General features: G+C 41.3%; 1 long non-coding RNA gene across 1 annotated transcript in view; it reads right to left on the bottom strand.

Moving 5' to 3' along the window:
• Nucleotides 1–1,815: 1,815 nt before the first annotated feature.
• The window catches only part of LOC141563987 (uncharacterized), a 16,095-nt gene continuing 4,269 nt past the window's right edge, over nt 1,816–13,641 (bottom strand). Inside the window, exons 3-4 of the long non-coding RNA XR_012488550.1 lie at nt 3,794–4,248; nt 1,816–2,055 (exon numbers count right to left, since the gene is read on the bottom strand). This is a non-coding gene — a long non-coding RNA (uncharacterized LOC141563987). The remainder of the gene's footprint in view (nt 2,056–3,793; nt 4,249–13,641) is intronic.

The raw sequence follows: 13,641 nt of genomic DNA on the forward strand, positions 1-13,641 counted from the left end.
AAAACCTGTGTTTTTACCACTATAATTTCTGTGTTGTGGTGAAGTTACTTAACCTTATTTGCCTTAGCTCCTCATCTTCAAAATGAGCTGAAAAAGAAAATGGCAAACTATTTCTGTATCTGCAAAAACAAAAACAAACAAACAAACAAAAACAACCCTAAATGGGATCACAAAGAGTCAGATGTTACTGAAAAATAACCAAACAACAACAACAAATATATTTTGGCAGCAATTCACTACCACTCAAAAAGAAAACATTTCTTCCATAACAGGTCTTTCACAAATCCAAATAGGCATAATTATTCCAAAGTCACTTTTGCTCAAAGAAGGGAATAGGATGCTGGAATAGCCTTAATCAGCTTAATTTTTGCCACTGATTGATGTGTAACTTTGGATGGGACAGATAAGACTCGGGAACTCAAGAAAATTGCTGCTCAGGACTCAGATACTCAGATTCTATTCTACTAGAAAATAAGAAGAGAAAGAAAAAGCAAATTGCATATGATTTAAGTACCTAATTATTTGACCTTAGTAAGAGCCCTTTAGGAGCTATGTAACATTGGACTAGTCCTGTTTCCTCTATTAAATGATGATTTTGAACTAGATAAAGTATAAGATGTCCCAACTCTAAAACATTGTCCCAGTGAAGCATTATCCTATTAATTTCCCAATATTGCTGTCTGTTCCAATGGTATAATGTGTGTAGCTCAACTACTGATTATCTGGTGGCCTTAGACAGCTCAGTTCAGTTCTCTGGGTCTGCGTTTCCTCAGATGTAAGTAATGATGGGCACTTCATGAATCTTCAGTGTCCACTTGCTGTTCTAAATCTTCAATCCTACGGTCTGCCATGCAAAGCTGCTATTGTCATCTCCGGCCCAGCCCCCTCTATGTAAGAGAAGGAAATGACTTTTTCCACTGGTCTCAAGGCTGAATCACAGGACCAAGGAGGTGCTGACCATGGGAGAGGGATCTCTGATCAAATGCAGACCTCCCCATTGCCTTACTACCCACAAGCCCAAGAGTTCACTCTGAGAAGGAACTATGGAGTTCCTTGTTAGGCCCAGAGCTCTAAACCAGACTCGCCTCTTTCTCCCAGCTCTTTCACCAGACCCATTAAAAAGGATCTTATGATCAACAATGATAGAATTGGCTCTTTTCAGCAATTCCGTGGTCCCAGGCAATTCCATTAAACTTTGGATGGAAAATGCCATCCACATCTACAGAGAACTCTGCAGACTGAACGCAGATTATTTTCACCTTTTTTTCTTCTGTTTTTTTTTTCCTTGAGTTTATTCCCTTTTGTTCTGATTTTTCTCTCCCAGCATGAAACATATACGTATGGAAATATATAAAAAATGAATATACTTGTATAACTTAAGAAATTTAATTAAAGATAAAAAAAAATTTTTTTTAAGTGATCTTAATTGAGTAATCAAAGCAGTTCACACTAAGGTGTGAAGGACTACAATTATCATGGCTAATGAAATTCAATTCAGCAAACATTTATTAACCCTTACCAGGGACTAAAGTCTCACTCATAATATGGTCTCAAATGTAGAGCTGGAAGGGCTCTTAGAGGCCATGGAAAATAATGCCACTTGTTGGGTGGATGAGGAAACTAAGTCGCAAATTAGTGTCACTTGACCAGCTTGTGCTGTCTGAAACAACAGCTGAGTTCAGGTCTTCCTGACTATAGCCAACCTAAGTATTAACTGGATCATCTGGGCCAAAAAAGAAAATTCAAAGAAAAAACATTCTCTTCTCCATTTACTTTCTTTATTTGTTCAGATTAAAGATTACAAAATCATAAATTCTTTTTTTTCTTTCTTTTTTTCTTTTTTTTTTTTTTTGGCTGATGCATTTGGGGTTAAGTGAAGACCAGGGTCACACAGCCAGCAAGTGTTAAATGTCTTAGAGCATATTTGAACTCGGGTCCTCCTGAATTCAGGGCTGGGGCTCTATCCACTGCGCCACCTAGCTACCCCCAAATCACAAATTCTTAACCTGGGAAGATGGTGGAGCAGGTCAAAAATTTTTCAGCTCTTCAAATTTCCTGCACAAGAGACAGACAGACAGAGACAAAGAGAGATAGAGAAAGAGGGAGACAAATTAGGGGGAGGGAGAGAGACAGATAGACAGAAACCAAGAGACAGAGACAGAAAAAGAGAGGGGGGGGGATAGAGAGACAGACCAACAGAAACAAAGAGACAGAGAGAGAGAGAGAGAGAGAGGGATGGAGAGACAAAGAGAGAGACAGAGAAAGGGGGGGGGGGAGAGAGACAGACCAACAGAAACAAAGAGACAGAGAGAGACAAAGAGAGACAGACAAAGAGGGGGGGGATAGAAGACAGACCAACAGAAACAAAGAGACAGAGAGAGAGAGAGACAGAGAGACAGACAAAGAGAGACAGAGAGACAGAGACAAAGAGAGACAGAGAAAGGGGGGGAGAGAGAGACAGAGAGAAACCAAGAGACAGAGAGAGACAAAGAGAAAGGGGGGATAGAGAGACAGACCAACAGAGACAAAGAGTCAGACAGAGACAGAGACAGAGACAGAGAGACAGACAAAGAGAGAGACAGAGAAAGGGGTGGAGAGACAGACCAACAGAAACAAAGAGACAGAGAGAGAGAGAGAGAGAGAGGGATGGAGAGACAAAGAGAGAGACAGAGAAAGGGGGGGGGGGAGAGAGACAGACCAACAGAAACAAAGAGACAGAGAGAGACAAAGAGAGACAGACAAAGAGGGGGGGGATAGAAGACAGACCAACAGAAACAAAGAGACAGAGAGACAGAGAGACAGACAAAGAGAGACAGAGAGACAGAGACAAAGAGAGACAGAGAAAGGGGGGGAGAGAGAGACAGAGAGAAACCAAGAGACAGAGAGAGACAAAGAGAAAGGGGGGATAGAGAGACAGACCAACAGAGACAAAGAGTCAGACAGAGACAGAGACAGAGACAGAGAGACAGACAAAGAGAGAGACAGAGAAAGGGGTGGAGAGACAGACCAACAGAAACAAAGAGTCAGAGAGAGACAGAGACAGACAAAGAGAGAGACAGAGAAAGGGGGAGAGAGAGAGACAGACCAACAGAAACAAAGAGTCAGACAGAGACAGAGACAGAGAGACAGACAAAGAGAGACAAAGAGAGAGACAGAGAAAGGGGGGGAGAGAGAGACAGACCAACAGAAACAAAGAGTCAGAGAGAGACAGAGACAGAGACAGAGAGACAGACAAAGAGAGACAAAGAGAGAGACAGAGAAAGGGGGGGAGAGAGAGACAGACAGAAACCAAGAGACAGAGAGAGACAAAGAGAAAGGGGGGATAGAGAGACAGACCAACAGAAACAAAGAGTCAGAAGAGACAGAGACAGAGAGACAGACAAAGAGAGACAAAGAGAGAGACAGAGAAAGGGGGGGAGAGACAGACAGACAGAAACCAAGAGACAGAGAGAGACAGACAGACAGACAGACAGAGACAAAGAGTGACACAGAGAGGGACAGACTGAGAGAGAGAAGAAACAGGAAGAAGCAGGGGGGAAGAGTGGAGTGGGAGGAAAAGGGAGAGGAGGGAGAAGGGGAAAAGAAGGAAAGAGGGGGAAGGGAAAGGCAGGCGGGGAAGGGGCAGGAAAAAAAGAGGGAGGGGGAGGGGAGAGGGGGAGGGGAGAGGAAGGGAATACCTCCTCCGAGCGGCAGAGATAAATTTGGGGTAAAGCGTTTTAGGACAATTTAAGAGGCCCCCAGGAAAGACTCCCCTCCTGCACTGGGGCTTCGGCCTGAGTGAAGTGCAAATCACCTCTGCGGGCTCACGCCCCCGCCGAGCCGCTTCCCCGGGAGGGGATGAGCTGCGGCCTCCGAAACTCCCCTTTGCGGACCGTGCGGGGCCGCGGGCTCGGGGGCCTGAAGGACTTTACCAGACCGAGCTGCGGCACGCGCTGAGGCCGGACGCCCCCGGGCTGCGGCTGCGGGGGGAAGAGCCGGCTCGCTCGCGGGGGGCGCAGCTCCTGCCCGCTGTGGGCGCTTGCCGGAGAGCCGAGGCCCGGTTTGGGGCCCAGGGGGCGGCTGTGGTGGGTCCGCAGCCCCCGGACGGCCCGCGGGAAGCCCGACCATCGGGGGCGGCGTGGCTGAGGCCGGGCCCGGGCTCTGGAGCGTGAGGTCGATCCCCGAGACTGATGTGCGAAAACACCAATAAGAAGGACCCGGGCTTGGGCCTCCGATCTCTGGACTAGGACTTGGTTACATTAATAGCTGCTAAAAACAAAACAAAGCAAAAATATATAAAGAGGAGAAAATAAATAAATAAGAACCCAACCATAAATAATGATGTGAACGGAGAAGATGTGGTTCCTAGTCAGAGGAAGATAAAGAACTTTTTAAAAAGCCTTTTTTTTTTTTTTTTTTTTTTTTTTTAGGGAGAAACATTAAATGGAGCCCAACACACACACACACACACACACACACACACACACACACCATTCTTAGAACTTAAAAAGAACTTGAAAAATTATACAAGAGAAACTGAGGAAAAAGGGGGGAGGAGGGAAGCAATCCACAAAAATTATGAAAAGAAAGTCAACCAGCTTGAAATAGAGAATCAAAAATTTAAGGAAGAAAATAATTCCTTGAAAACTAGAATCAGACAAGGGGAAGCTAATGATATTTTAAGATGCTGAAAAATCACAAAACAAAATCAAATCAATGAACAATAGAAGAGAAAGTGAGACATCTCATCAGAAAAACAATGGAAACAGATCAAGGAGAAATAATATCGAATAATGGGTCTACCTGAAAAATACAATTAAAAGAATTGTTGCATAATGTTACAAAAAATTATCTAGGAAAATTGCCCTGAAATTCTAGAACAGAAAGGCAAAGCAGAAATAGAAAAAATCCACCAACCGTCACTAGAAGAGACCCCAAAAAGAACATTTATCAGAATATCATAGCCAAGTTTCAAAGCTCCCGGATTAAAGAGAACATATTAGAGGCCACAAGGAAAAAACAAAACAAAACTTAAATATCATGGGGCTATAATAAAGAATGCACAAGACTTAGCTGCTACTATAATGAACTGTAGGTCTAATAACCTAATATTCTGTAGGGCAAAAGAGTTGCGTTTGCCATCAAGAGTAATTTTCCAGCAAAGTTAAATATAATCTTGAAGGGGGTGGATTGGGGAGATAGGACATTTAATTTAATTTCAGATATTTGTGATTAAAAATCCCCAAAACTTAAGGGGAAATTTGATATATAACATCCAGGAGAAATATAAGATAAACATTAAAGACCAATTAAATAATAAGAGACTCAATAAGTTCAAATTGATTACTTCATATAGGTGAAAATATTAGTAATACTCTTATAATTGTTATTATTTAGAAAAAATTAGGAAAAGAATTGAGAGTGTGCAAAAAGAAATGCAAAAAGCTGATGAGGAGAAGAATGACTTAAAAAGCAAAATTAGCCACTTGGGAAAGGAGATAAAAACTCACTGGGGAAAATAATTCCTTAAAAACCAGAATCGAACAAATGGAAGCTAATGAGTTTATGAGAAATCAACATACGAAAAAGCAAAAATAAATAAATAATAAAAAAATAGGGGGAAATGTGAAATATCTCATTGAAAAAACAATGACCTGGAAAACAGGTCCAGGAAAGATCATTGGAAAAATTATTGGTCTACCTGAAATTCATGATCAGAAAAAGATCCTGGATATCATCTTTCAAGAAATTATTAAGGAAAACTGTCCTGATATTCTAGAACCAGAGGATGAAATAGAAATTGAAAAAAATCCATCAATCACCTCTGAAAGAGATCCTAAAATGAGAACTCCCAGGAATATTGTAGCCGAATTCTGGAACTCTCCAGGGTCAAGGAGAAAATATTGCAAGCATGCAGAAAGAAACAATTCAGTATAGTGGAGCCACACTTAGGATAAAACAAGATTAACAACTTGTACATTAAAGTACCAGAGGGGAATCACCTACCCAGCAACACTGAGTATAATTCTTCAAAGGAAAAGGTGATCATTCAGTAAAATAGAGAATTTTCAAACGTTTGTGATGAAAAGACCAGAGCTGAATGGAAAATTTTGATTTTCAAATATAGACTCTGGAGAAGCATAAGGAGGTAATCAGGAAAATGGTTTCATAAAGAACATAATAAAGTTTATCTGTTTACATCCTTACTTTGGAGAATGATACTTGTAACTTAATAGAACGTTCTCATTGTTATGGCAGTTAGAAAGTCTGTAGACAGACTATGGGTGTGAGTTGAATATGAAAAGATAATATCTTGTTTTTAAAATGATGAAATTGGGGCAGCTAGGGGGCGCAGTGGATAGAGCACCAGCCCTGACTTCAGGAGGACTCGAGTTTAAATTTGGTCTCAGACACTTAACACTTCCTAGCTGTGTGACCCTGGGCAAGTCACTTAACCCCAGCCTCAGGGGGGGAAAAATTGATGAAATTGACGGGTGAGAGAGGAATGCACTGAAAGAAAGGGAAAAGGAAAAGTGGAATAGTGCAAATTATCTGCCATAAAAAAGAAGGCAAGAAAGAAAAAGCTTTTACAGTGGAAGGGAAGAAAAGGAGGAGAAAGTGAGAAAGTGAACCTTACTCTCATCAGAATTGGCTCAAAGAGGAAATAACATACATACTCAATAGGGATGTAGAAATCTACTTTTACTCTGCAGGAAAATAGAAGGGGAATGGGCTATGGAAAGGAGGAAGGGTGATAAAAGAGAGGGCATATTGGGGGAGGGAATGGTTAAAAACAAAACTTTTGAAGGAGAAGGTGAAAGGAGAAAAGTAAAGGAGGGAATTGGAATTAGCAATAGTAATTGTAAAAAGAATTTCAAAACAAGTTTCTCTGTTAAGACCTCTGATAAGGGAACTGAGGTAAATTTATTTTTTTAAAAAATGAGTCATGCTCCAACTGATAATGATCAAAAGATATGATCTATGTCAGACAGGCTATAAATTTATGCATATCCTTTGATCTCACAACACCACTATGTGGCATGAATACCAAAAGAGATTTAAAAAAAAAAAAAAAAAAAAAAAAAGGAAAATGATCTATATGTTTAAAAAAATATATTCACAGCAGCTCTTTCCTCGGGGGGGGAAAATTGGAAATTGAAGGGATGGTCATCAATTGGGGAGTGGCTAATAAATTATTGTGTGTGTTTATGATGGAATATTATTGTTCTGTGGGAAATGATGAACAAGATGCTCTCAGGAAGAAAAAAACCCTGGAAAGTCCTCCATGAACTCAAACAAAATGAAATGTACTATATACAAGTAATAGCAATGTTCTGGGATGACCAGCTATGAATGTCCTTGCTCTGTAGTACAATCATCCATGACCACTCTGAAGGACTTATGATAAAAAATCCTATCCACACCCAGAGAAGGAACTGATTGTGTCTAAATATAGACTGAAGCATTCTCTCTCTCCCTCCTCCTTACCCACCCCAACTTAATTTTTCTTGAGGGTTTTTATTTTCATTACAGTGGCCCTCTTCAACAATGAGATGAACCAAATCAGCTCCAATAGAGCAGAAATGAACTGAATCAGTTACACCCAGCGAAAGAACTCTGGGAGACGACTATGAACCCCTACAGAGAATTCCCAGTCCCTCTATTTTTGTCCTCCTGCATTTTGGATTTCCTTCACAGGCTAATTGTACACTATTTCAAAGTCCGATTCTTTTTGTACAGCAAAACAACTGTTTAGACATGTATACACATATTGTATTTAATTTATACTTTAACATATTGAACATGTATTGCCATCTGGGGGAGGGGGGGAAGGGGGGGAAAATTAGAACAAAAGGTTTGGCAATTGTCAATGTTGTAAAATTACCCATGCATATATCTGGTAAATAAAAACTATTAAATAAAAAGAAGAAGTTCTATTTTGGATATTTTCAGTCTGAGAAGCCTATGGGAATTCCATTCATTAGGAAGTTGATGATGTGAGACTGGCTCAGGAGGGATCATGAGGCCGGCTATTGGGATCTGGGAGACATTATTAGAGAATTGATAGTTAATCTCATGAGAGTAAGGAGAACACCAAAAAAGAAAAGAAAGCTCAGATACATCTATGTATAGAGGATAGATCAAGAATAATGATGTATCAAAGAAGTAGCCTGGCAGATTCTAGAAAAAACAATGGCATGAAAACATCGGAGGTTCCCGATATTGAAAGTGTCAGAGAGATCCTGTGGAAAGACTACTGGATTTGGAGACAGAAAATGGGCACTGGGGTGCCCACTTAGTCCCTGGGTGCCATGAGGTAAGTCCCTTCATTTTTTCTAAATCTTTGTTTCCTCATTTACAAAGTGAAAGGGGCTGAAGGTAATGACATTTCAGGTCCCTTCCAATTCAAAATCTATGGTCTTATAAAATTTCTGGGGGACAGCTAGGTGGCGCAGTGGATAGAGCACCAGCCCTGAATTCAGGAGGACCCGAGTTCAAATCTGATCTCAGACACTTAACACTTCCTGGCTGTGTGACCCTGGGCAAGTCACTTAACCCCAGCCTCAGGAAAAATAAATAAATAAATAAATAGAATTTCTGCTAAGGTCAAGAATGTTAAGGAATATATGAAAGGCCATGCAAACATCCAGAGGCAGGTGATGGCCAGTTTAAATGGGTTGTAGATTGTGTATAGGGGAATTATAAAGTAATTTAAGGAGGTCAAATGTGTTGATTCCTTTTGCTTAACTGTATATCTTTGTGATGTAAGAAAATGGGGGGAGCTGGGAGCAAAGATAGTCACTGAGAAGTGAACAAGGCTATTTTTTTTTTTTAGGAATATCAATAAAACATTTTTGGTTGTTTAAGAAAAAAGATAGGCTAGAGCCAAACTGGGAAGGACTTTAAATGTCAAACTTAGAAGTTCTAACTTTTCCCTAGAAGCAATGGGAAACCATTGAAGATTCTTGAGCCAGAAAATGACTAGGTCAGATCATTGCCTCAGGAAGTTTATTTTGCTAGTGGAGGATGCATTGGGGAAGGGTGAAAGTAAGGAAAACAAGAAGTAACAGATGAATAGTACCTGAAATATGACAATATCATTCCCACCCTCCAAAAAAAAGACCAGCAAAAAATTTCCAATTGTCAATAAATCAGTAGGAAACACCTACCAATTTTGAGACTGTGGGGATTCAAAGATAAGAATGCAAGTCTCTATTCTCAAGGAGGTAATATTTGCAGGGCTACTAGGTGGTGCAGAGGAGAGAGTGTCAGGCCTAATTATTAATTAATGAGTCAAAAAGATTCATCTTCCTGAGTTCAATCCAACCTCAGACACTTACTAGTCATGTAATCCTAGGCAAGTCACTTAACCCTGTTTGCCTCATCTGTAAAATGAACTGAAGAAGTAAATGGCAAGCCACTCCAGTGTCTTTACCAAAAAAAAACAACAACAACAAAAAAAAAATGGGATCACAAAGAATCAGACCCAACTAAACAACAGCATTTCTGGGCTACTCTCCTCAACTTGAACTCTAAGGCTGATTTCTCAAGAGGTAGTTATCTCAGGTTCCAGATATTTCCTTAATTAATATTCTCAAAACTAAAGTTTTTTTTTTTTTAATCTCCCACTAGTGTTCATTTAATGGTCATCAAGTAGGCACAATTAACTCAAAGCATCAGAGACAAGATGGAAATCATAAAACAATGATAATAAAACATTCTTTCCATAAACCTGAAGCACATTCTCGCACAACTACACACAGCATCAGTAGACACAAGTATATAGTACATCAGTAGAGTGGCCACAGAAAAAGAATACAAATGGCCAAGGTCACACCCCAACACTTCAGAGCCTCAATGTCCTCTCTCTTCTAATTGTCCTTCTTCCATGGTTTGCTCTCTTTACAGACATCTCACTCCTCAGAACTGTCTCCTGCTTGGATTTATTTCTTAAAGGCTATGTACCTTACCTTTGGAAAATCCACCAAGCCTTCAGCCAGCCAATGTGTTATCATTCTTACAAGGTGCTAAGTCGGTGGAATTGATAGAGTCAGTAATTATCTAACTTAGCATGGTTCAGTATGATTGATCTGATCCTACAAAGAGAATGTTATGGGCCAGAACTTGAAACAAGGTACTGAGTGGAATTGAGGAGACAATGGTTAAATCAAGTTTAGCATTCATTTCATCCTACAACAAATAATGGTTTCCTAGTGATGTAATGATTGATGTGTACTCAGTGCACAGCATACAAGCAAGGAGCTCCCACAAACCCGCAGAAACCCACAAGCCCACTCTCTCAGAGGCAGAGGCAGATTCATTCCATCTTCCACCTTTGTGCTGTCTGGAGACATTGGGAGGACAAGAGGCTGAATCTGGCAGAGGCAAAGGACTAGTGGCAAGAGCTCTCAGAACCAAGGAGAGAGATAGGCCTCTAAGAAAGCTGACCGGACTATTTTGAAGTAGACAATAAAAGATTTGGCTGCATTTGAACCGAAACTAAGGCTGCCTCCAGAAGCTCCCCAAGAAACCTGCTTCCAGAGAACTTTATATTTTAGAGAAGAACATTACACCTTAATGCCATCGACCTCTTTCAAAACCTGTAATTTCACCAACTGAACCAAGGGAAATTAATTAGTCAATTATGTGCTGATTAACCCTTCACACACACCTCTGAACTATATAGTCTTTATTTTTTGGTTTGGGGATTTTTTTTTTCCTGGGGCAATTGGGCAGGGTAACACAGCCAGGAAGTATTAAGTGTTGGAGACCAGATTTGCACTCAGGTCCTCCTGACTTCAGGGCTAACACTACCCACTGTCCCCACCAGCTGCCCTCACTGTACATTCTTAAGAAAATTGCAAAGAATAATTTACAGAGATAAAAAACTATGAACAAGAATCTCATGTATTTTTAAGGGATGGGTTGCAATTTGAAAGGGTGAATTCATCAACATTTATAGCTTGGCACTACTTTTATTTTGGAAACATTTTTAGAGGACTCCTCCTTTAACAAACATTTACTGTGTACAGAGCCCTATATTAAGCTGGGAGAGGGACAGAGCCATACATGCTGAATAACCTCAGGATTTAGCTAACTTCCCAGGAGAAAGCTGGGGAGCTAAGATGACCCATCAGGACACATCCAGATCTCTAGTTGAGTTTTGAGCTACTGGCATTTTCTTCAGTTGCCCCCTTCTCTTTCATAATTAAAAAAAAAAAACAAAACATGGTTTCCTTCATTTTCTGCATGTCCAGATTTTGTGAGTGTTTTTCTAGATTCTGTTTTTGTGACGGAAAAGCATTTGAGTGCTGACATAGCTACAGGTTAGGAAGCCATATACATTAAATGGTGATATAACCAGAATCCTACTTCCTTGATCTAAACATTTTTCAGATCCTATACACACACACATATACACAAACATATAGACATAGGCCCTTACACACATACATGCAAACACATACGTGTGCACATATATACACATAGCCTTCTTATATACATGTACATGCACACATTCTGGTTTTACTCTCAGCCCACCCCTAAGTTGGCAAGCAGCCATTCTTCATCAGGATGGTTTTCAGGCAGCAAACACACAATGGAAGCTTCACGTGATGGAGTCTTTTGGCCACAGCCATTCCAAAAGCCATCTACCAAGGCAGAGAAGGGCAGGGGCATGAAGGCAGACGGAATATCTGGAAAGAGTCCAGGCTTGAGTCAGAAGGCTGGATCTGCCACTCCCCTCCAACACCCACCACCAACTTGGGAACATTGCTTTTTCTTTGTAGAGCCTGACTTACTCTAGTCAAGGGAGGATGAGCCCTTTTCTAGTTTCAGTACCTCTAAACCAGGTGATGCTTCAAGGTCAACTGGTAAAAAAATAATAATAATCCAGCTATCAAGTAGTCAATCAACAAATATTTATTAAGTGTTTGCTGTATGCCCCTGCTACGTTTTTTTTTTTACTTTCCACAGAGAGTAAGACAATAGTCAGCAAACTTCTATTAAGAGTTTCCTCTGTAACAGGCACTGCGCCAAGTACTAGAGATACTAAGAAAAAACAAAAGACAGACCCTGTCCTCAAGTAAATTCATTGTGATGAAAGATTCATCTAGTCCACCCCTCATTTTGCAGTTAAAGAAACAGATTCAGAGAAGTGATTTGCTGGGCCACATACGCAATTAACTCCAGAGGCATAATTTAAACCCTGACTCTTTCCATTCCACTAAGCTGCCTCCTTGGGTAGCTTTTAGAAGTGGAGCTCAAGGATTATTTATATCAGTAAGCATTTATTAAGCACCTACTATGTACTAGGCACTATACTACACAAAAAGCATAATCAATCAATAAACATTGATTAAGCACCTACAATGTGCCAGGCACTGTGCTAAAGTCCGGGGTTATAAAAAAAAAAAAAAAAATAGCAAAAAGCAGTCCTTGCCCCAGAAGAGTTCACAGGCTAATAGGAGAGACGACATGCAAACAACTCAATACAAACATGCAACAGACAGGATTAACTGAACACATTTTTGACAGAGGAGAGGCACTGGGATTGAGAGACTGGGAAAGGCTTCCTGGAGAAGGCAGGGGTTAGCTGGAGCTGGAAGAAGCCAGGGAAGGCAGTAGGTGGCGATGAGAAGTGAGAGCATTTCAAATATAGGAGACAGCCAGAGAAAATGTCTAGTCAGGAGGTGGAGTTTCCTGGACGAGGAACTGCCAGGAAGCCAGTATTATAGGATTGCAAGGGATGGGAAAGGTGGGAGGATGGGGAAGGATACGAGACTGAACAAAATGACTGAAAAGAGGAGGGGGCAGGGGGCGTAAGACTCTGAACGCCAGAGGATTATATATTTGACTCTGGAGGTGATGGGCACCTTGAATGGGGGAGTGCCCTTACTGTCCCTGGCTCCCCCACAAGCCTTCTAGGTACTTGGCTCCACATTCAGAAGTCACCCTTGGTCTGGTAAGCTCTGTATACTTGGTATATATTTATTCTACTTCGTTGCAGAAGAAGGAAATAGCCCACTCGCACAAGCATTTCCTTCCTCACTCCCATCGGAGACCAAGGTTTCTGCCCACAGCTCCAGGACTGAAAGGAGCCACTGTGGCCCACAGGTGTGTGTGTGTGTGTGTGTGTGTGTGTGTGTGTGTGTGTGTGTGTGTGCAGTTTCATGGTGTCTGGGTCAGTGCTCTGGGCCAAGTCAAACACAGAAGGGCATTTTGTTAAAAACAAGTGGCCACGTGATACTTCTGCTCAAGAAAGCCCCACCTTAAAAATAATTACCCACCGCCTCCAACCCCCTTGTTGGGGCACTGAGAGCTTCCTCTTTCTCACACTGAGGAGTAAACCTGTGGTCACATTGTTTTCCAAGTAGTGTTGCTCAATCATTGACATAAAGGGTGAGTAAGGGGGCAGCTAGGGGGTGCAATGGTTAGAGCACCAGCCCTGAAGTCAGGAGTTCCTGTGTTCAAAACTAATCTCAGACACTTAACCCTGGGCAGGTCACTGAACCCCAATCCTCTCTCTCTCTCTCTCTCTCTCTCTCTCTCTCTCTCTCTCTCTCTCTCTCTCTCTCTCTCTCTCTCTTTCTCTCTCTCTCTCTCTCTCTTTCTCTCTCTGTCTCTCTCTCTCTCTGTCTCTCTCTCTGTCTCTGTCTCTCT

Source organism: Sminthopsis crassicaudata, chromosome 3 (assembly GCF_048593235.1).
Source record: "Sminthopsis crassicaudata isolate SCR6 chromosome 3, ASM4859323v1, whole genome shotgun sequence".
Classification (NCBI taxonomy): domain Eukaryota; kingdom Metazoa; phylum Chordata; class Mammalia; order Dasyuromorphia; family Dasyuridae; genus Sminthopsis; species Sminthopsis crassicaudata.